Source organism: Giraffa tippelskirchi, chromosome 9, assembly GCF_054371585.1.
Source record: "Giraffa tippelskirchi isolate mGirTip1 chromosome 9, T2T-mGirTip1v1.2.pri, whole genome shotgun sequence".
In the NCBI taxonomy this organism is placed as follows: Eukaryota; Metazoa; Chordata; class Mammalia; order Artiodactyla; family Giraffidae; genus Giraffa; species Giraffa tippelskirchi.
Genome location: NC_137283.1, coordinates 42,959,056 through 42,984,559, shown reverse-complemented (window position 1 = coordinate 42,984,559; position 25,504 = coordinate 42,959,056). Strand labels below are relative to the sequence as shown.

The 25,504-nt window shown below is 39.6% G+C and overlaps 2 protein-coding genes across 7 annotated transcripts in view; one reads left to right on the top strand and one right to left on the bottom strand.

The window, feature by feature from the left end:
* ERC2 (ELKS/RAB6-interacting/CAST family member 2) overlaps positions 1-25,504 on the bottom strand; it is a 957,804-nt gene that overhangs the window by 844,121 nt on the left and 88,179 nt on the right. The gene's annotated exons all lie outside the window — the stretch shown is intronic.
* The window catches only part of LOC145519898 (uncharacterized), a 71,320-nt gene continuing 59,215 nt past the window's right edge, over positions 13,400-25,504 (top strand). The window contains exons 1-2 of the mRNA XM_081524954.1: positions 13,400-14,808; positions 17,917-17,998. The gene's annotated coding sequence lies outside the window, so the exon portion shown is untranslated. The remainder of the gene's footprint in view (positions 14,809-17,916; positions 17,999-25,504) is intronic.

Sequence of the window (25,504 nt, the reverse complement as noted above, 5' to 3'; positions counted from 1 at the left end):
ACTCAAGCCAAGAATATACAGCTCAGAAATGAGATTGGGGGAAAAAAATTAAAATGAAACAAGAAAAGCCTAGAAAAATAAGGATATTAGAGAAAGTAATCAGAGAGCAACCCCACTTGATTATTCACACAAATAACACTATGCGCTGCCCTGCACCAGATCCTCTCTGAGCTGCTCTGTTGTCGCTAATCTTCATAACCAACATGCAGTGTACATACTCATTCCCATTGAACAGATCAGGATATCAAGGCTTTTACAGATGAAGTGACCTGCCCGAGGCCATCTAGGTCAAAAGTGGTGAGTCAGGATTTGAACCCTACCCTCTCTTCCAAAGAGCCCTTGCCACTTCTCCAAGCTCTATGAGAGGTCCTGAGTCCTCTATAATAAAGAAACTAAGCTTGGCTTTGCCTTCTAGGAGCATATAGTCTAATGAGGAGAACAGAGGCAAGTAATGATGATACAACATAAAGCTAGGTCTCCAGGGCTGAAAACAATATGTCATGGGAGCTACTAGGAGAAAGGGATTCAGTCCAGAAATGAAGAGGCAATAGCATACTTGACTTAGACCAGTAAGAAAAGTGAAGTCACTCAGTCATGTCCGACTCTTTGCGACCCCATGGACTGTAGCCTACGAGGCTCCTTCATCCATGGAATTTTCCTGGCAAGAGTACTGGAGTGGGTTGCAGGAGAGAAAATTTCAAAAGTGAAAGTGCTCAAGGTCTCCAACAGAGATCAACAGAACTCAAAACGTAAGACTCAAAAGTCTATGTTTCAAGAGGAACTTAACTAAAAGAAATAAGAAATTGAAAGCAACAAAAACACTAAGTTTGATTTGGAGCTGGGGCCACTGGACCATGGGAGACTCACAAGGACATCAAGAAGTGGACCAGTACCATCAGTGAGAGCAGATGGTCCAGCAAGCCAACCAGAGCAGTAGAGATAGTGCCTACTGCTAAAGGGAGAGAGGTCATCCCCACTGGGATGGTCTTCTGTATTCTTCCCTAAGGAATGCATCATAAATCATACACAGAAGAGGGATTCAGGGTACAACCCAGGAAACACTAAGATCAGAAATAACAGCAGAGCTTCCTCATTATCTTCAATATTGCTCCCACAATGCTGGCTCCAAGTCACGGCTCACATTTGAGAATTAAAAGTTCTCAAAAAAAACCCAAAATCTGTTTTAATTACATACACCACTTCTACAAAAAGCAAAGTGCTATACTTCAATTGATATAGACAGAACTTTAAAGCCCAGCCAATCCTCTGGAGATTCAACAGAGTTCAAATAAGACAAAATATCTCCTGTCAAACAGATGGAAGGACACTGGTTGACCAAAACCAGGGTAAACACATGAAGAAAGATGTATGGACCAAGTTACCAGGGAATCAAGGAGGGATTTTAAGTGTTTGGAGACCATCTGGTTCAACCTCCTGCTTTAGAGATTAGGAAAATAAAGAACCAAACCAGAAAAATAGCCCCAGCCTCTGATAGCACATTGGGAGGGCAGAGAGAGGAAAGAAGAGAGGGAGTGAGGGAGGGAGATAGAGAGAGAGAAAGAGAAACCAGGGCTTGTCACAATTTTCATTCCAAGATATTGCTTTTCCCAAGATCCAGAACCCAGGTCCTCAGGTCAAGCAGCCCTCTTCCCCTAAGGGCAGGTGCAAACCCCTTTTGGGGAATGAAAGACACCAGGGATAAACAAGCCACAACCTGTTTCTGCAACACTCTGAATTACTGGTTTTGGTGATGGTTCCACTCTCAGAGCCTGCTCCTGTTTTGTGAGTGTCTCCAGAGTGCCCCAAATTATTTTTTTTCTCCTATGAAAATGCAGGAACAATGACATGTAAGTCTATTCAGCAGGGACAATTAGCTATTTGCATCTGCAAGGAGGTTAACAGTGAGCTCTTCCTGACAGATGTCATCCTCCTCCCTTGAGAACATCTGTCCTATTGGAGTAGAGTAACCCTGCTCTGGAAGCACTGTCCAACAGCTGGGAGGAAGCTCTTCCTTATTTACAGTGCAGCCTTTCTTGGGGTTTTGAGCCTCAGTTTTCTAGTGTCTTGAAAACCTGCCCAGAAATTGGCCGACACATCTAACATAGGATGTAGTTTTTTCATAGTCTGGTCTCCTTTGGAAGACATAAACAGGAGAGTTGCAATCTGTCTTTAGGACAGTCACATATAGAAATAAAGAGTGGTTATGCTACATGGCAGTATAATGAACATCATTTCTTCATGATACTTTTATGATACAGAGGAAAACAAAGAATTGAATCTGTGGATGGCAATATATTAAAGAGTAGAGTAACAGCAGAGCGTAATAGAAAGGACTATAATGAGAAGTATATTAAAAGTGTAATCAAACTTTAGGATCAACTCCTGATGAATAAAAATGGCCATAATTTTACAATGAAAACAGATTTGCTGAATTTCAAATTGAACAAATCATCCACAGTATGAAAAATAAACATACAATATTTCAACCTTACAAGTTAAGCCTTTGTTTTGAAACTGATTAATCAAGTACTCAGGACCATCAACTGGCATCAAATATCACAGGGTACAGGAGGCAAAGAAGGCTTCTCATTCATAACAGCTTAAAACTCAAGTTGGTACAAGCAAAATGATCACAACTGAATTAATGAAAATGAGAACTGATACAGTGTGAGGCAGAAGTCATCAGGCAATGACACTGCAACATCATGTGTTCCTTCCTGTCAGGTTTAGTCCCAGAGTGTCAGTATTGTTTGTATTGAAAAAAGGTGAAACTACACAATGACTTTGCTTCACTTTAAACAGAAAAGCATTTCTCTATCAATGCAATTTTTAAAATAAAATTTGGCAAAATGACAAATTAGTCTTCTAACCTTTAGTCCAGTACTTCTCAAAGTCCAAGAACGACTTGCATAGGAATCAACTGGGACACAGTTTAAAATGCAGATTTCTTGGTCTCCTCTAAGACCCACTGAGGGAGGACTTCTGAGGTGGGGCCAAGGAATACGCATTTTTATAAACACTGTGTGCAACTCTAAAGCTCACCCAGGTTTGACAACTGGGGCTTCCAAACTGGCCCTGTCCCAGGCCTCTTCCCTGCCTGTGTCAGGGTGTTCTTTCTGTAACAGAAACTTCATCACATCATTCTCCTATTTAAAAAAAAGAAAGAAAGAAAAAACCTTCACTGTTCCTTCTTTGCCTGCAGAACTAAACCCAAACTCCTTAGTGTGGTTTATAAAAATTATCCTACCTTCAATGTCTAGCCCCTGCCGTACCGGAAACACTTTCACAATATACAGTTAAACTAAAAAGTAGACTCCAAAGCAATATGAACATTTGATACATGCTACAACATGGATGAAACTTGAAAACAGCGTAAGTGAACAAGCAAAACACAAAAGGACAAATACGATATGATTCCACTTATATGAAATATCAGAACATGCAAATGTAGAGGGGCAGGAAGTAGATCGGATGTTACTAGAAGCTTGAAGAAAGGGAGTGAGTATTTGCTGCTTAATAGTTACAGAGTTTCTATTTAGGGTAATAAAAAAGTATGGGAAATAGTAGTAATGGTTGCCTGACACTGTGGCTATAATTACTGCCATTGAGTTATACACTTAAAGGTGGTTAAAATGGCAAATTCTATGTAATGGATATTTACCACAATTTTTAAAAATTAATAATGTCATATACCAAAAACCATTGAGTTGTACTCATTAAATGAGTGAATTACATTGTATGTAAATTATATCTCAATAAAGCTATCAAAATGTACATAAAATATCAGTGTGGGAGAAAGACAAGGGAGGATATACTCTCCAGATGACAAGATGCAGAAGGTTCTATTCTCTGAGTTTCTCTATAATTTCCCAAAATTTCATAATGACCTTGTGTGTGTTGTCTTTGCATTCAGAAGAAAAAGAATAAGTGTCGTTTTAACCCTAAAAGTTTAAACAAGATAAACATTAAATATCAGCCATGATCTTCTCAGGGGTCAGGGCACTTGGCAGCGGGGTGTCAGCGAAGACCCCAGGCATCTAGTGCTGCCTGTATTCTTCTTCACTGAGTGAGCCCCAGCCACTTCCATGGGACTGTGATACTAGATGTCTTGGTGGCCAAAAGAGTTCAATAATGCAGCCAGGGACTCTGGAGGAAAACTGCCAGGATTTCACCACTCACTAAGCCCCTCTCAGAGTCTCTGTTTCCTCATCTGAGCAACGGGAATAATAATGGCATGTACTTCATTGTTATCAAGAGAGTAAATTAATTAATTTACATGAAGTACATAAAACAATGCCTGACATTCAGTACTCTGACATAAGAGTTTAGTCAATTACCGGCTGCCATTTTTTTTTAATTGCTGCTGTTCCTCTGCTACACTCGTGTAACTATTTCCTAACCATTCTTACTATGAGCAGAGCAGAGACTGGCAAACTATGGCCCAAGGGCCAAATCTGACCCGTCACCCATTTTTGTATGGCCTGTAATTATTATAGTTTTCACATTTTTTTAATGTTTGGAAAATAATCAAGAAAAATTATTTCATGACATATAAAAAATATTTTAAAATTCAAATTTCAGTGTCCATAAATAAACCTGTATTGGAACACTGACACTCCTATACCTTTACATATTACCTATGTTTGCTTTCATGTAGTTGTATGAACTATCTGAACTGCAAAGCCTAAAATACCTGAGCTCTTTACAGAAAATGTCTTCTGACTCCCAGATATGGAACCCAAGAAAGTCCCCTGTTCCTCCTTTCTCTCAGCTTGACAAGTCTGTATTAGCATGGTCAGTCAGCACTGAGTCTGAGCACCCCTCTCTTTGCACTGGGTTCCTTGACCATTCTCTCTTTGGTAGTAACTAGGCTTTGGTATCAGTTTCCATTTGTTTAGAGGAAACAGATCATTCCTTTTCATCACTCTTTGCTCTCTTTTGTCTTTCTATTTTGTGTTGTACTATCTAAAAAGTGTTTATCATAAAAAGAATCACAAGGTATAGAACACAGGCAATTTATGGACCAATCATAAGACAGGCCTTGATAAGCCTGCTGCTTGAGCCACACTCACAGACTGGTGATTCTGTGGTTCTCATCAGACCAGTATCCATTCGGGCAAGTTTTTCTGTGAGTCACCAATAAAACCAGATAAAGTTCTCCTTCCATCTCTAATTTTTCTCCTGAGAAGCCTGGTTTTAATTTAGAAAAAGCATTCTCTCTGGTTTTCCTGCTAGGCGGGCACAGATTGTCAGGTCTGTGTTTTTGTTGTTGGTTTGGTTTTTGTTTTGCTTTGTTTTGTTTGCAGGGTGGAGTTTGTTTTTAATTGAGACATAATTGACATATAACATTATGTTAGTTTCAGGCATACAATATAATGATTCAATATTTGTATACATTGCAAAATGATCACTACAAAAGTCTAGTTAATATCTATCATCACCCATGAATCATTTTTTCTTACAATGAGAACTCTTAAGATCTACTCTCCTAAAATATTCAAGTACACAATACTATAATTAACAACAGTCACCATGCTGTACATTACATTCCAGAACTTAACTTATCTTATAATTGGAAGTTGGCAGCTTTTGACCCCCTTCACCATCTCAACCAACCCTGCCTCTCACTCTGTCAACCACTTTTGAAAGGAGCCAACTATCAGGTTGAGGGTCTAAGATGTTAAGTACACAAGCGTCACTTTCAATAACTGTTGCCAGCTCTCATGAGGTCATCTAAGCCATCTCCTCCGCCAGGGAAAACTCCTGATTCTTATGTATCTACTCTCATTAAAACCCTAATTCTTGCATCTATCTCACCTAATTTCACTAAAGACACCTTTAATGGACAACCTAGAGAATATCTGACTTAAGTAAAATTGGTTTTTGAGAGGCACCTTAGGGCTTCCCTGGGGACTCAGACAGTAAAGAATCTGCCTGCAATGCAGGAGACGTGGATTCGATCCCTGGGTCAGAAAGATCCCTTGGAGAAGGGAATGACTGACTACCCACTCCAGCATTCTTGCTTGGAGAATTCCATGGACAGAGGAGCCTGGCGGGCTACAGTCCACGGGGTCACAAAGAGTCGGACATGACTGAGTGATTAACAACACTCACTTTCACTTTAGGGGGAAAAAGGGAGGAATAAGATTTCTCAGGCTCGATAAGCACCGCCTTTTATTGATAAGCAGAGGCCACCAAACAAAATTCTGATTCAAAAATCGCTTCACTAAAAGATCCTTTGGCCAAAGCTAGTGAACAATTTCTAGTGAACAATGCGCTAGTGAACAATGTGTCTATGGGGTCGCACAGAGTCGGACACGACTGAAGCGACTTAGCAGTAGCAGCAGCAGTGAACAATTTAATAATCTTTGTTGTTGTTCAGTCGCTCAGACTCTTTGTGACCCCATGGACTGTAGCCAAAGGCTCCTCTGTCCATGGAATTTCCAAAGCAAGAATACTGACAATTCAGGAGATCTTCCTGACAGGGATCGAACCCACCTCTCCTGTGTCTTCACACTGGCAGTCAGATTACCACTGAGCCACAGGGGAAGCCCTTAACAATCTTGAGCAACCAAAAATTAGACTCATTTCCCTAGTAAATCCTCCTCCTCCATGTCCTCCAGTTGCCTCCATATGTTTAGTACCCACTCATCCCCCAGCCTTCTCATCTTTCTTATTTTGCACGTCTGTCAACTTCTCTTCTCCTCATTCAGAGCCTTCACCTTTTCTCAATGACTCTCCTAGGACTCTGAGATGCCAGCTGTGTCTAAAGATCCATCCTGCCCATGAGCCTGGTATTCAAGCAACTGCAGAATTTAAACCTTGAACCTAAATAACTATAATTAAGGGTTTTCCTAAATCCAGACAAGACCAGCAACCATTCATAGAATAATTTAGAATTCTTTTGTGTGCATATGACTCAGGGTTACTAGACTTTTATCAACCTGTACACATGTTTTCTGGAATTTAAATCCTGAATAGCAAAGGCTAATTGGACTGTCCGAGAAAAGGCCCTACACTATCTCTCTTTCCACAATAAACCTGAGAGTAAGAAAATGAAAGGCCTGAAAATGTAAAATCTTCTAAAAGCCATAACCAAAACTTTTCCAGTAAAATTAGATTGGACCATAATTCAGTCATGTCAAGAAAAGATGAAAAGAAACTACAAGAGAGTTATAGAATAGAATGAAAAATAATTTCCCACAATATTCAGGAGTTAAAGAACATTAACAATGGCTTTTTCACCTTGGCCAAAGGTACTCCCACTAGCCCTTAAGACCATGTGGTCCACTCCCTTGGGTTTACACTAGCTATTCTTCTGTGAATATATGTGCTGAGGGATTTCATTTAAAATACTAGATTCTATCTTGCTACACAAATACATGGCAAAATATTGCAATGTACTCAGCCCTATTACCAACACATCAAGGCTCCCTTTTTACAACATCTTTCTAAACAGCCTTTTCATGATCTTGAGATTTGTCAATTGGAAGAAATATGAGAGAAAAACTGCCCTTTAACCTTGCTGGAAGAGACATTAGGAGGTACTGTCAACAACAAATCCAGCAGTGAAACTCCAAGGAGTCAATGCCTAGGTTCATGCTTCACAACTAGGGAAGCAGAATTCCAAAGAACTACTCAAATAGGGGGACCTCAAATTGAAAATTGTCAGAGATCCTCTAAAAGGAGCCAATTTTCAGAAAGATGCCCAAGGGTTTTAGAACAAGCTGATGACCTCAGATAGGGAAGAGTTTCTACTCAAGGCATTGCCCCAATTCCTGTTTTGTTTATCACCTGCCTCCTTATAATCATTCTCATTTTCTATAGATTCCTGAATGTTTCCACCCAAAACAGCACCTTTTCTCTTCTTTTCCTCTTCACGATAATTGTTAGGTCAGAAAACAGTCATTCTTAGATTAATCCAAACAGCAGACACTACCTCAATCTTATTGATTCCTGGATGCCCCCCCTAACACTGGATACCCATGATGCAGTCCTTTAGTCAATTCCATGCTCATCAAATGAGACTATAGGGAATTACAGTCAATGGCATTTCCACTTTCATCTATGTGGCCAAATGACCTTAAATCAATCTGTGACTTTGCTAATGACCCTCTCTCCCAGAAAAAAGAACTAATTATTACAATCTGTTGATTAGATAGTAGGTAATTTCACATTTGAATTCAACAAATTTCCTAGAATAATGGCTCAAATGTCACCTGAAGGGGACTTTCATAGATTCAAATATGAAACCCAATTATGTGATGCTTTGGATCTGATCTCATGTTGTGAAAAACTCATCTTGTTCTATATATCCAAGAGCACCTTCTGGATACTACTCCTTTTGCACCCAAGATACCTGATGCTATTAACACTTGCCTCAAACTAATACCTCATATACTTCAGGAATAATAGTCCAAGACCTGTCCAGGCACAGAGACTCTACTTCTATAATTCACTGAGGCTGGGCATGAGCTCCAAAATGAGGTCACTGTTGATTATTCAGGGTGAAATGACTGACTCACTGTTTATGCAAATAATCAGAGCAATGTTCCCAATGATGGGAATCTTACAAACAGAAATACCTACAAGAAATTAATGACTAACTCTGGCAGAAGTTATTAATACTACCATTTCTGACCTAGATGAATATGGATTAGTCTCAATTCACTGGCACAAACAGTGAGAGACAATTGCATTGCTCCACATTTCTTGTTGGCTGATCACATGGTGTCTGTGCAATTGCTAATGCTGCTTGCTATACTTGGATCAACGAAAAGAAAAGGTAGGAGAGGCTAAACACTACCTTCAAGAAACAAGTTACTTGGCTATCCAAGGTTGATCCTGATGGCCTATAAAATTTTTAGCCAGAGTTGAGCAACTGGAGTATATGGTTCTGAAGCAACTTAAATGGCACTATTAATTATTCTCATTTTTGTCAAATGGTCAAATGACTGCAATATGAATACAGCAACAAAAAGGCCAAGAAGATACTGCAACACTACAGTTGACTAAGGAGAGGCTGGATAATCTCTGACAAGTGACAGTCTGGATCTTTAATCTGTCCTGAAATGGTCAATCACTCAAAAACAAAAGAATAATGAAAAAAGAGGACTGTGAGAATGAATATACAAATGAACATGGTCATGACAAACAGAACTTTGACCCCAAAATCTGCTGCAGCCTGCAACAGTCAGGATTCGGTCAATGACTGCTGGCTTCCCTATTTTTAAGTTGTGCTTCCAACTCAGGACCAATGCGAGGAAGCCAAAATATTCTCCCCTGAATCAATCACATAAGATGCCTTGCTTCTAGTTAGCCTGCTTGCCCATGCCAACAACCCACAATTAAATCATATATACCTGAAGGCTTCCCTTTTTCACCAGAGAGCTTTCCCACTGTACCAACTGCCTCTAAGACCTTCTGTCAAATGTAAGTGATGGTGGTTGCCTTCCTTGCTATAGCAAGCTCTGAATAAACAGCCTCTGTTTCCTGTCCTTTGGGTCATCTTCATTTATTTCTACACTACATATAATCACATGCACACACACACACACACACAGCATGGCCATGAGCAACACTTTAGAAACCTCAGTAGCCATAGAAGGAGGGTCACTTTTTACTGAGGTAGCACATTCTCACCTCTCTATTCTACCCGCCAAGGGCTCAGGTATAACTGCTACCACCTATCCAATATCCCCTTCCCAGATAGGCAAACTTGCCTGACATCAATGCACCCAGACTCTGCTCAGAGATAGAGTTTCCTAACCCTATGCTATGGCATAGCCACAGATGGGTTACCATTCTGTTAATAAGTCATTTATTCCCTCACAACCATCTCATCCCAGCATCTCCAGCCATGAGCAACTTCCAGCTGCTCACTCTAGAGTAACACAGAACATTATCATTTTTTGTGTTTGCCATTGTTTGAGGAAACTGGGCAAGTACTAAGGAGTTTCCATGCCACTAAGTCCTTTGGTCTCACATGAAGCATGCCATCCTTTGCAATGTAGGAATCTGTGTGGATTATGGGGATTTGGCAAAATGCCCAAAATGAGGGGCTCCAAAATCACTGCAGATGATGACTGCAGTCACAAAATTAAAAGATGCTTGCTCCTTGGATGAAAAGCTATGACAAACCTAGACAGCCTATTAAAAAACAGAGACATCACTTTACTGACAAAGGCCCATAGAGTCAAAGATATGGTTTTTCCAGTATGTGAGAGTTGAACCATAAAGAAGGCTGAGCACCAAAGAATTGATGCTATTGAACTGTGGTGCTGAAGAAAACTCTTGCAAATCCCTTGGACTGCAAGGAATCAAACCAGTCAATCCTAAAGGAAATCAACCCTGAATATTTATTGGAAGAACTGATGCTAAAGCTGAAGCTTCAATACTTGACAACTGATGCAGAGTCAACTCACTAGGAAAGACCCTGATGCTGGGAAAGATTGAGGCATGAGAAGAGGGCGGTATAGGATGAGATGGTTGGACAGCATCTCTGACTCAGTGGACATGAGTTTGAGCAAACTCTGGGAGATAGTGAAAGACAGAGAAGACTGGCGTGCTGCAGTCCATGGGATTGCAAAGAGTTGGACACAACTTAGTGACTGAACAACAACAACAGAGATTTGGCAAGATGCCCAAAATGAAAGGAGCATGAATGTGATTCTTTTGATGGGTAAGAGAGTTACTAGCCAAGGAAATGAGCTGAAGACTTCTCTGGCTAGGAGGTATTCCATGCTTTCAAATTCTAAGGACTATACAAGTTACAAGTTTCAGCACGACTCCAGACAGGTGCTGCTGCTGCTAAGTCACTTCAGTCGTGTCCGACTCTGTGTGACCCCATAGACGGCAGCCCACCAGGCTCCCCCGTCCCTGAGATTCTCCAGGCAAGAACACTGGAGTGGGTTGCCATTTCCTTCTCCAAAGCACAAAAGTGAAAAGTGAAAGTGAAGTCGCTCAGTCGTGTCTGACTCTTAGTGACCCCAAGGACTGCAGCCTACCAGGCTCCCGCGCAGCCTACCAGGCTCCTCCGTCCATGGGATTTTCCAGGCAAGGGTACTGGAGTGGGTTGCCATTGCCTTCTCCCCAAACAGGTGAGACCCATGATATTCCCACATTCCCACTGATGGCAGGACATTCAAATTATACTGATCGACATTAGTTATATTAAATAATATTGCTAAGGTTAATTATATCCTAACTATACATCTATCACTTAATAAGCTTTTACTGTATTTCAGGCACTATTATCAAGTTCTTAACATATGTTTTCTCATTTAATCATCACATCAACTTGATGATACCGGTTCTACTAATGAACCCATTGCACAGATGAGGAAACTGAAGCTAACAACTTTGGAGCAAAACCACACAGCAGAACAGGAGACAGAATCCAGCTATAATCTGTTAAACATCATACCCTAAGCTACCAACTTATAATTTACAAGGTTACATATAACCTATATTTGGCTGACCACATGTTAGCAACCAAGGCATGACAGGTTGACATAAAGAAAAATCAATGTGAAAAAGGAGAGAAAATTCACATCATTATTCAGCAACTGAAAATTAAATTCTAATTTATATTAAGTCAGCTATTAATACTATGTCAATTCTACTTAATACTTGTGTTGCACTTTGACAATATGAAATATAATTCCTTTTAGTGTTCCAATTTACTGTAGTTTTAAAATTGACTTTGCAAGTGCCTTCCAAATTATTTCATATGATAACTGCAAAAGCAACTTCATTTACTGCAAGTCTATTTTATGCACCAGGCCAGCATTTCATCCACATTTTTCAGCCTAATATTAAAATGGACATTTAACTAATACATTTTATTCATAATGATCCCATAAAATTACATGGAAGTCACACTGAAATATTAACACCTAAAAAACTATATATAAGACTAATAATTGTGTATTATTTTAAAAGAAGTAGATTCAATAACTTGCTATTTTAATAGAGTCATTTTCTATCAACTAAAAAGAGGAGGAAATTTTAAAGTCATTTAGTCTATTCAACCTTAGCATTTGTTACTTCCAAAATTTGAGTATAAGATATGAATAACTGGGGACATCACCATAGCATGAAAGCATATTTAAGACTCAACAGATTAACCACAAAGTTTTCACCTTCCCCCCTCACTCTCCCCTCCCAACTTCGTGCTTCACACAGACAGTAGCATACTGGTCTAAAGCAAGAGTCAGCAAAGTTTTCCTGTAAAGAGCCAGATAGTAAATATTTGCTCCTTGTCAACCAGATAGTCTGTTGCAACTATTCAACTTGGTCATTGTAGCATGAAGCAGCCAGAGAATATGCCTAAACTAATGTATCTACTGTATAAACTTTATTTTTAATTAATTTTTGTTAAATTCCATTTGCTTTTATTTTATAAATTTAATAGATATTTGTATTTAAGGCAGTTTTCTGAAATACTATTCTTTGGATCTTTTCCAATCATTTAAAAATGAAAAATCCATTTTGCTAATGGGCTGTATGAAAATAGGAGGTGGTACTGATTTGGCCCCTGGGTCCTAGTTTCCTGACTTTTGGTCTAAAGCAGAGTTGCCCAGTTTCAGTTTTTTGAAGTAATCACACACTCAGTCAAGTTCACGTCTCATGTCCCCACTTCAGTGCAAAGGTCATTCAGCATTTGTTTTCAAACAAACAAAGCTAAAATTTCAGTGCTTACTGCATGCCAGGCCATGTATAAAGTGCTTTGAGTGGATCATTTCATTAATTCCTCTCCTTAAAGGTAGGTTCCATCATCACCTCTATTTTATAGGTGAGAAAACTGACAGAAATTTTCCCAAGGTTATAAAACTGATAAGAGCTAAGCAGTCTAATTCCACAATCCCTGCTATTCATACTCCACTACTAAACGCCTTCCTAAAACGATTTCTGGGGACTTCCCTGGCGATCCAGTGGTTAAGACTTTGCCTTCTGGTGCACAGGGTGAGGGCTCAATTCCTCCTGGCCAAACAACTGAAACATAAAATGGAAGCAACATTGTAATAAATTCAGTAGAGATTTTAAAAATTGGTCCACATCAAAACTAACAATCTTTATTTTAAAAAAGGCTTCTGTGAAGCAGGAGGGGAAAAAAGACAGTAAACCAGGAAGTTTTGAATCAAGAGTAAAAAATAAGAGACATCAGCAGAGCAAAGGTCACAACCACCAACATAATAAGGAAAGTTCCTATTTCTACATGTCTTTTGAAAATGACTAGTCTCAGTTATCTCTTTTATTTAACAGTGAACTCTGTCAGTTTCAATGTAATAATAGTTATCATTAAGTGTGAAGACCTGGAGTCTCCCAAACTCTAGTGAAAGTGAAAGTCGCTCAGTAGTGTCCGACTCTTTGTGACCTCGTGGATTATACAGTCCATGGAATTCTCTAGGCCAGAATACTGGAGTGGGTAGCCTTTCCCTTCTCCAGGGGATCTTCCCAACCCAGGGATAGAACCCACGTCTCTTGCATTGCAGGCAGATTCTTTACCAGCTGAGCCACAAGGGAAGCCCTCCCAAACTCTAACTGTGCATTTATTTAATACTAAGAATGTCACCTTCATATTTTACCTTTTTCAGATTAGATGAAACCAGTCATCCCTGGGTATTCTTCCTTGGTACCTGCATTAAGGGAGGAGACCCAGGACATTCCCAAAGTTACCAGGATATATCTGCCCACAACAAAGAAGATGTATGAAACGTCTCCCCAAAATATTTCCCTCTGAGAAAGAGACTCCAAACTCTCTTCCTGTAAAGAGGAGGCCATGACCCTGGAGGCAGGGCTAGGTGTGGAAAGAGGGCAAGAAAATGAGAATGGTGGCAAGAAGAAGTAAGCTCTGGGGCCAAAGGAACGCCCAAAACACTGAATCTGAAGGAGTGGGAAGAGAAGCAAGAACTGGATCTAAGATCAAGGGTACTTGGCCAGGGTCAGGCAAACAGGGTAGGGTCCAGGAGACCCAGCAGGAGAAAGAACTTGGCAACATATGTGTACTGAACATAATTTTGTGCCACAAACTTAAGCCTTAGGGACATAGCTATAAATAAGACAGATAGGCTTATTCCTGTCCTCTGGGTTTACAGGTTATTGATGAAAGGCAGTCCACTGATGACAATAATGGTTTATTGTTGCTGTTTAGTTGCTAAGTCATGTCCAACTCTTCTGCAAGCCCATGGACTATGGCCCACCAGGTTCCTCTGTCCATGGGATTTCCCAGGCAATACTGGAACGGGTTGTCATTTCCTCCTCCAGGAGATCTTCCTGACCCAGGGATCAAACCCAGGCCTCCTGCATTGCAGGCAGATTCTATACTGTCTGAGCCACCAGGGAATGGTAGAGGAACATAAAATGAGGAAATACTGAATTCAGTTGGAATATCAGTTTGGAGAGAACCATTAAGGAAGCTGTGTTAAGAAGCTTTTAAAAATGGTTGCCAATGACTCCCAACTCCTAATACGTTATGCATGTCCTGTGTAATTCCCTCCCCTAGAGTACAGGCTGCACTTATCAACTTTCTTCTAATGAATAAAGTATAGCAAAAGAGACAGGATGTCATATCTGAGATTATGTTATTAAAGACTGTAACTGCTCCCTTGTTTGTATCCTCTCTCTTTCTTGATGTCTCCTACATATTCACTCTGAGGGAAGCCAGCTGCCATGTGTGAGCTGCCCAATGGAGAGGCCCAAGTGGCAAGGAACCAAGGACAACCTCCTACAATAGCCCACACAGAACTGAGACCCTCAGTCCAACAGCCTTGCAAGGAGCTGAAAATCCTGCCAACAACCTCATGGGTGAGCTTGGAAGCAGATCCTCCCCTAGTCAAGCATTCAGATGAGATCACAGCCCCAGGTTGCACACTGATTGTAACCTGTTGGAGACTCTTGCTTAAAGCCACTGAGCTTGAGGTAAATTTATTAGGAAAACAAATAACAAAAGGAAAGCAAAGCAAAGGAAAACAGATAACAAACCAGGTTGCTCAGAAAATTTTCACATCACTCTTTCTCTCAAACGTCTCTTGTTCCCCACAAAAAATACAGTTTATAGTGTTTTCACTGCCAAAGTCCAGAAGTTCTGATATAGTAACAGTGGTATTACAAAGGAAACCATCCCTCCCAATGGGTAAAGCTGAGCCAATTTTAACTGTTTGTTAAAGAATCTCATTCGATCTCAGGAAAGAAATGATTTGAAAGAAGAAAGTCCTTTCTTCACCAGTGGGCTGGGTATAACAGTAGGGCAGAATAGAGGGACTGTAGTAGAATCAGAATGGCTGAAAAATGTAGTAAATAAAGAAGTCACAATAAACAGGAGGCCGTTTCTAAAATATCATTCAGGAGGCAACAGATCAACTGGTTTCCCCTAGATTTAATTTTTCAAGGGTACTTCAATGCTCCCACAGCACCCTGTATTTCTCCCATCAAATCCCTTAATATGCTAAACTGTAAATGATTTGTTTACTATCTAGGCCAGTTGAGGCAGGTCAGTCTCAGGCACCACTGTATCCTCAGTGTCAAATCCAGTGCCTGCTACCCAGTAAGAATTCAATATATTTTTGCTAAATGAGTAAAACATGACTCCACATCTATGACAGGTCATATGCATAGAAAAAGACCAAAAAGGAAAGCACTAAAACATAAACAATAATGACCACTAAATGGAAGAGAATTTTTTTTAATTTTTTAAAATTTTTCTAAATTTTCTTTGATAAATTTGTCTGCATTTTCCAAAATGTCTGTAAAGTGGAAACACCAGAAACCATCATAAAACAAACCTGTTGGCCCAAGGCAATTTATATTTGCAACTTTATAATCTTGAGATTGCCGCCCTAACTTCCAAATTCAAAGACTTATTTATAATAGATTATCATCTCATTTGTCAATTTTTCAGCCTGACAACTGAATTCTTAAGTAGCATGTAGAAACTTTCAAATACAAATGAAGAGATCAACACCTGCAGAGCCATATTATGAACACGGTTGCCATTGATTTTCACCTTTAAATAGATTTAATCATTTCACACCTTAGGCCTCAAAAAAGGTATCAAATGGGAGAACATATTGTATTAAAAATAGCCACATGAGAATATTTGGACTGCACAGTACACTGGTTCCAATGAGTCTTTAAAAGGCAGCAGAGTATCCAGCCTATAAAATAAGATTACCCTCAAATGCAATCAATTAAGTAGAAAGTGATTTTGCACGCGTGTGTATGAAAACTACACATTTTTATTCCAGATCACTGGAGTAAATCACAAAAGCAGCAGAGAACAGTAACTCCCACATAAGCTCAATACCTTCTATTTTGGAAACAAAGGCAGCCACGTGAAATTACTCTCCAGATACACTTAACATTTAAACAGAAAATATTTTCTTCAAATAATTTCAAATTTCAAAAAGAGCTCAAAATCATCCACATGCCCCCTGTATTGTACTTCACTGAACAGGCCAGTTGAGTGGGGCTCAGAGACAGGCTACCATTCTTTCCTAGTCAAGACTATATCCACAGTGTGCCAGTAACAGGTACGGGACATCTCCACTGCAATAGGGCACTCTGATTCTGCCAGACATACCTCCATTAAGGAAGCCTTGGATTAACAGATACAAACTGCTATGTATGAAAAAGATAAGCAACAAGGATATACTACATAGCACAGGCATAATCATTATCTTGTAATAACCTATAATAAAGCATAATCTGCAAAAATATTAAATCATTATGATATACACACTGAAACTAACATAATATTTTAAATCAAATATTCTTCAGTTAAACTGATGACATACGCTACAACTTTTTTTTTTGGTACTCACTATGTCACACTTAAAGAACATCCCAATTCACACAGCCCACATTTCAAAGTAGGTATCTGTACTGGACACTGCACGATTCCTGTACTTCTCCTACCTGATTACTCAGTAGAGACCTTTCTGTGCTACTGATTACTTATCAAAACAGCTTATCTCTCATGAATTTAAACAAAAGTCCAACCACACAGAGATGAAAAAGCAAAATAACCTAGCGTGGTTTCTATTCGCTCATGAAATAATATATATGAAGCACCTTCTTTGTGCCATGTATTCAGCCAAGAGCTTTAGACGGCTCATCTCATTTAATGCTCACAACAATCCTATGAGAAGGTACAACATAATCCTTGTTTTATAAATGAGAAAACTGAGACACAGAAAATCATTCTGTCTCAGGTACACGTCTACCAAGTGGTGGTGGTGCTTCAACTTCAACCCCAAGGAAGCTGACTCTAGAACACACAATTACCCACCACACTTACTCAACAAGAAGGGTCAAAGAAGGATGGGAGATAAATAATTAAGAAACCTTAGTTTGATTTGAGTGTGCATATCAGAAGACATTTGGGGAAGTATTTGAAAAGACTAGGACAGAAGTCTAGGCTTGAAGTAAAGAGATAAATTCACCCACCAAGGTTAGGAAGGGAAGAGAGCAGGAAACATATTCAAGGGAAAAAAAAAATAATGATGAACAGAAAATTTCTGTGTTAACAAATGATGATCATGATGATGATGAGAAGCAACATTTTTGAAGCCTTATCTCCGAGCCAGGCTTTCTGTTGAAATCAGGGTTCCTCAACACCAGCACTGTTAACATTGGAACCAAATAACGGCTATGGGGCGGGGGGAGCATGTCCTACACATCACAGGATGTTTAGCAGCATCTCTGGCCTCTACTCACTAGAGATCAATAACAGTCCTCCACCCCCGCAAGACAGGTCAATCAAAAATGTCTTAAGACATTGCCAAATGCCCCCTTGGAAGGCAAAACTGTTCCCCCAAGTTGATGAGCCCCTGTACTAAATGCTACATATTCATTATCTCATTTATTCTTCATAGCAGCACTATAGGAAACAATATTATTGCCCTCATTTTACAGAGGAGAAAACTGAAGGCTTGGTTGGGCAGCTGACTAGAGATCCCACTGCAAATAAATGAAAGAGCTCAGACTGGAATCCCAGGTTGGTCTGATTCTAAAGCATATTTGTACTGCTGGTCAATACAAACGCCCCTCCCATCTCTGATGCATGCAGTTTTGCACGTCCTCCCACACCCTCATTTATATTCCTCAAGGAATATAAATAAAACGACAGCTTCAGGGCTCATTGCTGAGAAGTTCTCCTCCTACCACAACCGCATTTAAGGGTTCCCTTTCAACTTGTGCTCTTTTAACTCTGTCTGTATCCATCTTTTCATGGTTAATCACCTCTCAGGAAATAGAATATGAATGAACAAATAAAAGTTTAAAGCATGAATACATGCTTATGGAAAATGTGTCCTTGAAACATTCTTAATACAAACACCTAACCAACTGCAATTAAAAGACATAAAATTGTTTATATAGGGAAATTAAACTACCAGCATATCACCTTTGATATAAAGTGAGATATGCCTAAAAATGTAAACTTCAAAAATGGAGCTAAAGTTCAAATTGCTCTGAGTTATAAATTTGTTCTTGAAATACTAAACACATGGGAAACAGAAGCTAATTTTTTTGTCTTATTTTTGTATGTGAAAATTACCTATAATCTGCCTGTTAAACAATTCAGAAATTATTTTACATGATAATTGACTACCAAACTAGGCCAATTTACACCTGCAATCCCTCTGAAACCACCTAGAAACTGGGACAACAGCAGAAGAAAAAAACCACTTCCATGTGTGTCAATTTCCTTCTGTTTCTTAACCATCAGTCCCCAAGGCTAAAAAAGAGAGAAAATCAGAAAACATTAACTAAACACAAGCAATTAATAAGGAAACACTTTTCAAGTACTGAAAGTTTTGCATGATTTTGTTTGACTATGCCAAGGAAAATCCCACAATGCTCACACTTAAAATAGGCCATTATTTCAACATGTTCACAGGCAATGTTTTTCTTTCAACGAAAAAAAAAAAAAAAACACGGAAATTTCTTCTCACCACCTCATTGTCAATATTCTTAAAGAACTGGATGATTTGCTTAATGCCCTTACCCCATCTCAATGAAGAAAAGGAGATCTGTATTCACACTACTTTTTTTTTTAATGTGTCAGCCAGTTACAGAAAATAAATTCAATAGCAGATTCTCCTTAGTGTCTCAAAGCTGAAAAGCAGAGAGGAGTGGGAGGGGGAAAGAAAAGGAGGGTAGGGGAGGAGAGGAAAAAAAGGAAAAAAAAATAAGAAAAAGAAAGAGAGGGACAAAAAAACTATCCAACTGATCTCTTCAGATGATTTACATGAGGTTCTAATCTCACCACAGCTCTGTCCCCTCATCGGAATACATCTCTCTCCCCACTCAAATGCCCAAAATTCCATCACTGTGCACTCTGGAAACCAAGGTCTTCAACAGCAAAAAACTGCTATTCCCTCAGCCTCTTCTAGAGTGATAACATTCTTTCCTGATTTGATATATTCATCTTCCTAGGCTCCTTAGCAAATACTTCATACCTTCTCTTTCTTCAAAGTTCCAGCAACTCCTTCCTCCATCCTTACTTTCAGTGATGGTCTTCCTACTCATTTCAACCAGAAAACTGAAGCTGCAGAAGAGAGCTTTCTTGACCTGCTGCCACCTCAATTACCCATGAACTTGCAACATCTCTCCTATAATGCTGGGCACCCTGTTCACAGGCCTATCTATGGCAGCCCCTCCTCTTGTGCACCAAATCTCCTCGCCTCTCTCCTATTTGAGGACACCACTCCAGCAGTGCTTTCTGTACCAAGCCATATCCATCAGGAAACAAATGAGTTGTCATATCTTTCATCTCAGAAACACCCTCTCTCAATCCCTACTTCCTCCTCTACCTGCTGTCCCAATTTCTCTCCATTCTCCTTTTCAGCAGAATTTCTTTAAAAAGTTGTGTAAGACAATGGACCCCAATTATAATCAAGTTTTTCCCCCATCATTTCTCCAAAAGAGTTCTTAACTCTTTTTTTTCTTGAGGTCATCAGTGATCTTGATAAAAACAGTGGTCAATTTTCAGTTTTCATATTACCTGATCTACTTAAAGCATTGGAAACAACTGATAATCCCTTGTCTATGAATACTTTTCTTCACTTCATTTCACTGTGGACAGTGACTACAGTCATGAAATTAAAAGACACTTGCTCCTTGGAAAGAAAGTTATGACAAACCTAGACAGTGTACTTTGCCAACAAAGGCCCGTGTAGTTAAAGCTATGGTTTTTCCAGTAGTCATGCACGGATGTGAGAGCAGGACCAAAAAGAAGGCTGAGTGCTAAAGAATGGATACTTTCAAATTGTGGTGCTGGAGAAGCTTCTTGAGAGTCCCTTGGACTGCAAAAAAAATCAAACTAAAGTCAATCTAAGGGAAATCAACCCTGAATATTCATTGGAAAGACTGATGTTGAAGCTGAAGCTCCAATACTTTGGCCACCTGATGAGAAGAGCCAACTCACTGGAAAAGACCTTAACAGTGGGAAAGACTGAGGGCAGGAGAAGTGGGCAACAGAGGATGAGATGGTTAGATAGCATCACCGACTCAATGGACATAAATCTGAGCAAACTCCAGGAGAGAGCAAAGGACAGGGAAGCCTGGCATGCTGCAGTCCATGGGGTCACAAAGAGTCGGACATGGCTTAGCGACTGAACAACAGCAACCTATTTCTAACATCTAGAACACTGCCTGGCACATAGTGATACTCCACAAAATATACTGAATAAATAGAACTGTGACAGCAAGCAAGGCAACAAATCACATCTGAGAACTAGAAACTTAATCTCTGTCATGTCCCTGGTTTCTTATTATTATGAAATGTATAACACAAAATTTACCATTGTAAGTGTACAGTTCAAAGACACTAAGTACATGCACATTATTGTATAACCATCACCACCATCCATCCCCAGAACATTTTTCATCTTCCCAAACTGAAACTTCATACTCATTAAAAAATAATTCCTCATTCCTCCCTCCCCCTAGCCCATGGCAACCAGCATTGTACTCTCTATTTCCATGATTTTGACTACTCTAGATATCTCCTATAAGTGGAATTATACAGTATTAGTTGTTATGTGTGGAGAAGGCAATGGCACCCCACTCCAGTACTCTTGCCTGGAAAATCCCATGGATGGAGGAGCCCAGTAGGCTGCAGTCCATGGGGTTGCGAAGAGTCAGACACGACTGAGCGACTTCACTTTCACTTTTCACTTTCATGCATTGGAGAAGGAAATGGCAACCTATTCCAGTGTTCTTGCCTGGAGAATCCCAGGGACGGCGGAGCCTGGTGGGCTGCCATCTATGGGGTCACACAGAGTCGGAAACGACTGAAGTGACTTAGCAGCAGCAGTTGTTATGTGACTGACTTATTTCACTTAGCATGCCTTCAAGGTTCATATATGTTATATATAGCAAGTGTCACAATCGCCTTCCTTTTTAAGGGTGAATAATATTCCATTGTATGTATACACTACTTTTGTTTTAATCCATTCATCCATCAATAGACATTTGGGCTGCTTACACATTTTGGCTATTACAATAATGCTGCCATGAACATAAGTGTACAAATACTTGAGTCTCTGCTTTTAATTCTTCAGAGTATATATCCACAAGTAGAATAGCTGGATACATATAGTAATTCCATTTTTAATTTTTGGAGGGAACATCACTGTTTTCCACAGCAGCTGTATCATTTTATATTCCTTCCAGCAATGCACAAGGGTTCCAATTTCTCCATTTACTTACAAACACGTATTATTTTCTGGGTTTTTTTAAACAATGGCCATCCAAATGGGTCTGAGGTGATAGTTCACTGTGATTTTTATTTCCATTTCACTAATGAATACTGATGTTTAGCATCTTTTCATATGCTTATTGGCCATCTGTACATCGTCTTTAGAGAAAAGTCTATTCAAGTTACTTGCCCATTTTCTAATCAGGTTACTTGAGCTTTTTGTTGTTAAGTTGTAGGACTTCTCAGTGTGTTCTAAATATTACATCTTATCAAATATATGATTTGTAAATATTTTCCCCCATTCTCTGGTTGCCTTTTCACTCTGTTGATAGCATCCTGTAATGCATAAAAGTTTTTAATTTTGATGTAATCCAAGTTAGCTATTTTTCTCTTTGTTGCCTATGTTTTTGGTGTCCTGTCCAAGAAAGCATTGCCAAGTCCAACATCATCATCGCCTATGTTTTATCTGTTTTTCAGTTTTAGCTCTGTCTTTGATCCATTTTGAGTTCATTTTTATACAGAATAAGGTAACAGTTCAATTTCATTCTTTTGCATGTGGATATACAGTTTCCCCAGCACCATTTGTTGCAAAGACTGTCCTCACCCTGAATGAATAGTCTTAGCACTTTGCAGAAAATTATTTGACTATATGTGAGGGTTTATTTCTGGGCTGTCACTTTATCTTTGAGCAATCCTTCTGACCTCTCCAACCTCAATTCCCCAAAAGGTAAAATGAATCCCTCACACCTATAGGAACGGTGGTGGTGGTGGTTTAGTTGCTAAGTCATGTCTGACTCTTGCAACCTCATGGACTGCAGCCCTCCAGGCTCCTCTGTCCATGTGATTTCTCAGGCAAGAATACTGGAGTGGGTTGCTATTTCCTTCTCCAGGGAATCTCCCCAACCTAGGACCGAAATCCAGTCCCCTGCATTGCAGGTGGATTTTTTACCGACTAAGCCACCAGATACATAGTATACATGTCACATCCCTGCAATCAAAGCCCAAGACAGACATCACTAACCAAGCAAAGCACTCATTCCTGTAAGTCCAGTTATAAGAATCCTTCTTCAAAAGGAAGTTTAGACAACCCTTAACAGGCAGTCGAAGCTGGCACACAAGTTGAAACATGAGACCATCCTGGCTAGAGATTATCTAAGGTCCGTATTAACCACGTAGTTACCCATGACTACAAAACAAAGCCAAAATCCTTCTACCACAATACCCTAAAAGTCCATCTAGCACTAGCAAAGAATAATTTTCCCAACCATCACATGTACCTAAATGCACCATATTTGATCATGTGGAAAAAAATCAACATAATGTGTACCTTATAAAGGCTTTATATATCACATGCCAAATATTTTCCGTAATATTGAAATCTCTACATGAAAATCTCCACATGGTTATTTCATCTATATCTGGACACCTCTTCTATTGATGGGATACTCACTACTTTTGGAAATATCCCATTCTTTTTTTTTTTTTTTTTGAAGCATTGCCTGCCAGGAAAATCTATAAACACACATGTTCTTTTAAAATGCTTTGCTTTTTTCATCTTGCTTATTATATTAATTTGGGTCCCTTCAAAAAGACTCTCTAAAGGCACCAAGACTGGGTAAACCTACCTAGAATGAGACCACTGTAAAAAGACTTTATTTGCAGCTAAATGTCCTGGGCTACAGACTGGATGGGGTAAAACTTGGCTCCTGGGGCATCTGACATAAACTTGGACCTTTCCAGAAGGCAAACTATCTTAAATTAATGATAGACATATGAGCTTCATAGTCATCTCAGTTTTGGACAAAGTAAAGAAAGAATGGAAAGGGCTGTTTTTATGAAAAAAGAGAAGACTTCACATTGCCTCTTGAGAGAAAACAGCTCTATAAAAATTAAAGATCTAGTGGAAATGATTACTAAAACACTTGAACAAAAGTTTGAATCTACACCTTGAAACCCCAGATCACTTGTTAGGAGGGTGACTAAAGATGGAAAGTTAAGAATCACTCAAAACTCAGTAACAGCAAAAAATAAGATGTCAACTTCAGAATATTCTAGATTAAATTAAATAGCAACAGCAGCTGAGTCACAGTTAAATACCTCAACTGCCAGATTTCTTTGACCCCTGTTCTTGATATGATGCTTAGAGAGATTGGCTCTGATTATACTTTTCTCTTAGTTTATTTTGACAGAAAGAACTGGATCATGGAATTATCCCCAGAACTGCCCAATCCTGACAAACATGCAAATATTCAGGAAAGCACTTAAAAATATAGGCTCCATCTTGGAATACTCTAAATCAGAATTTCTACATTTGGATTTTGTTATCTGGGCTTTTTGTTGTTGGTGGTTGTAAGTTCCTCTAAGGTGATTCTGATAATAAGTGCAACTTGGGAACTGTTAGTCAAGATCCCACACCTCTACTGGTTTTCCATTCTGGAGAGACAGCATTAATGATTGGCTCTGCCAATGGATAAAGCACCAGGATGATTGGGAGATATCTGCTGTTACCAAAGATGATGAATTGCTAGACCACATAGAAACTTGGAGTAGTGCATAAAATAAGATGCTAATTATACAGCAAACACCAAATATAGCACTATATGTAACTTAAGATTTTGGCTAGGTAAAATAATAGGTACAACTGAAGCCCTCTGATCTAACATGAATAGCATATAAAGATGATCACAACTGAGCCTGAAGCCTTTCGTTGATAGCAAGGAGTTGCCTAGAACCATCTGTAAGAGGGATTCAGGTAGTTTTCAAGTGTTCTCTTGTCACAGAAATCCCTTAGATAAAGAGAAGATCTGCCATAGACATTCTCCCCTCACTGTGGCATTTATACTTCAATTCAAAAGCAGCAGAAACCTAACTGGTTTCTACCGGTCACAACCAGTAGAGCTTTTCCTTCACAAAATAAGAAGTCTGGAAGTAGGTGGTCACTGGCATTAATTGTGCCGCTTAATGATGCCATCTAGGACCCATATTCTTTCACTCTTTCTTTACTCTTATCTTTATACTTTGCATCACTGTAGCAAAATAGCCACATCAGCTCCAGACATCATATCAACAGTCAAAGCAAAAGGAGAGGAGCTTCCCTGCTGGCTCAGTGGGAGTATCTGACTGCCAATGCAGGAGACATGGCTTCGATCCCTGATCCTATCCTAGAGGATCCCACATACCATGGAGCACCTAAGCCCATGCAACTACTGAGGCTGTGTTCTAGACCCTGGGATCCACAACTACTGAGCTCATGTGCTTGTGCTCTGCAACAACAGAAGCCACCACAATGAGAAGCCTGCGCACCACAACTAGAGAGTAATCCCCATTTACCACAACTAGAGAAAAGCCTGCGCAGCAACTAAAACCCAGCTGCTGCTGCTGCTGCTGCTGCTAAGTCGCTTCAGTCGTGTCCGACTCTATGCGACCCCACAGACGGCAGCCCACCAGGCTCCTTCGTCTCTGGGATTCTCCAGGCAAGAATATTGGAGTGGGTTGCCATTTCCTTCTCCAGTGCATGAAAGGGAAAAGTGAAAGTGAAGTCGCTCAGTTGTGTCTGACTCTTCGCAACCCCATGGGCTGCAGCCTACCAGGCTCCTCCGTCCATGGGGTTTCCCAGGCAAGAGTACTGGAGTGGGGTGCCATTGCCTTCTCTGCACAGTCAAATAAATACAATAAAAAATTTTTTTAATTTAAAAAAAAGGCAAAAGGAGATCTCTGTTACATAATTCAACAGTTTGGTCTTTGTTTACTTTTGTCTAAGCCTTAAGCATTCCCATCATATTATGGGAGTTCTTGGTT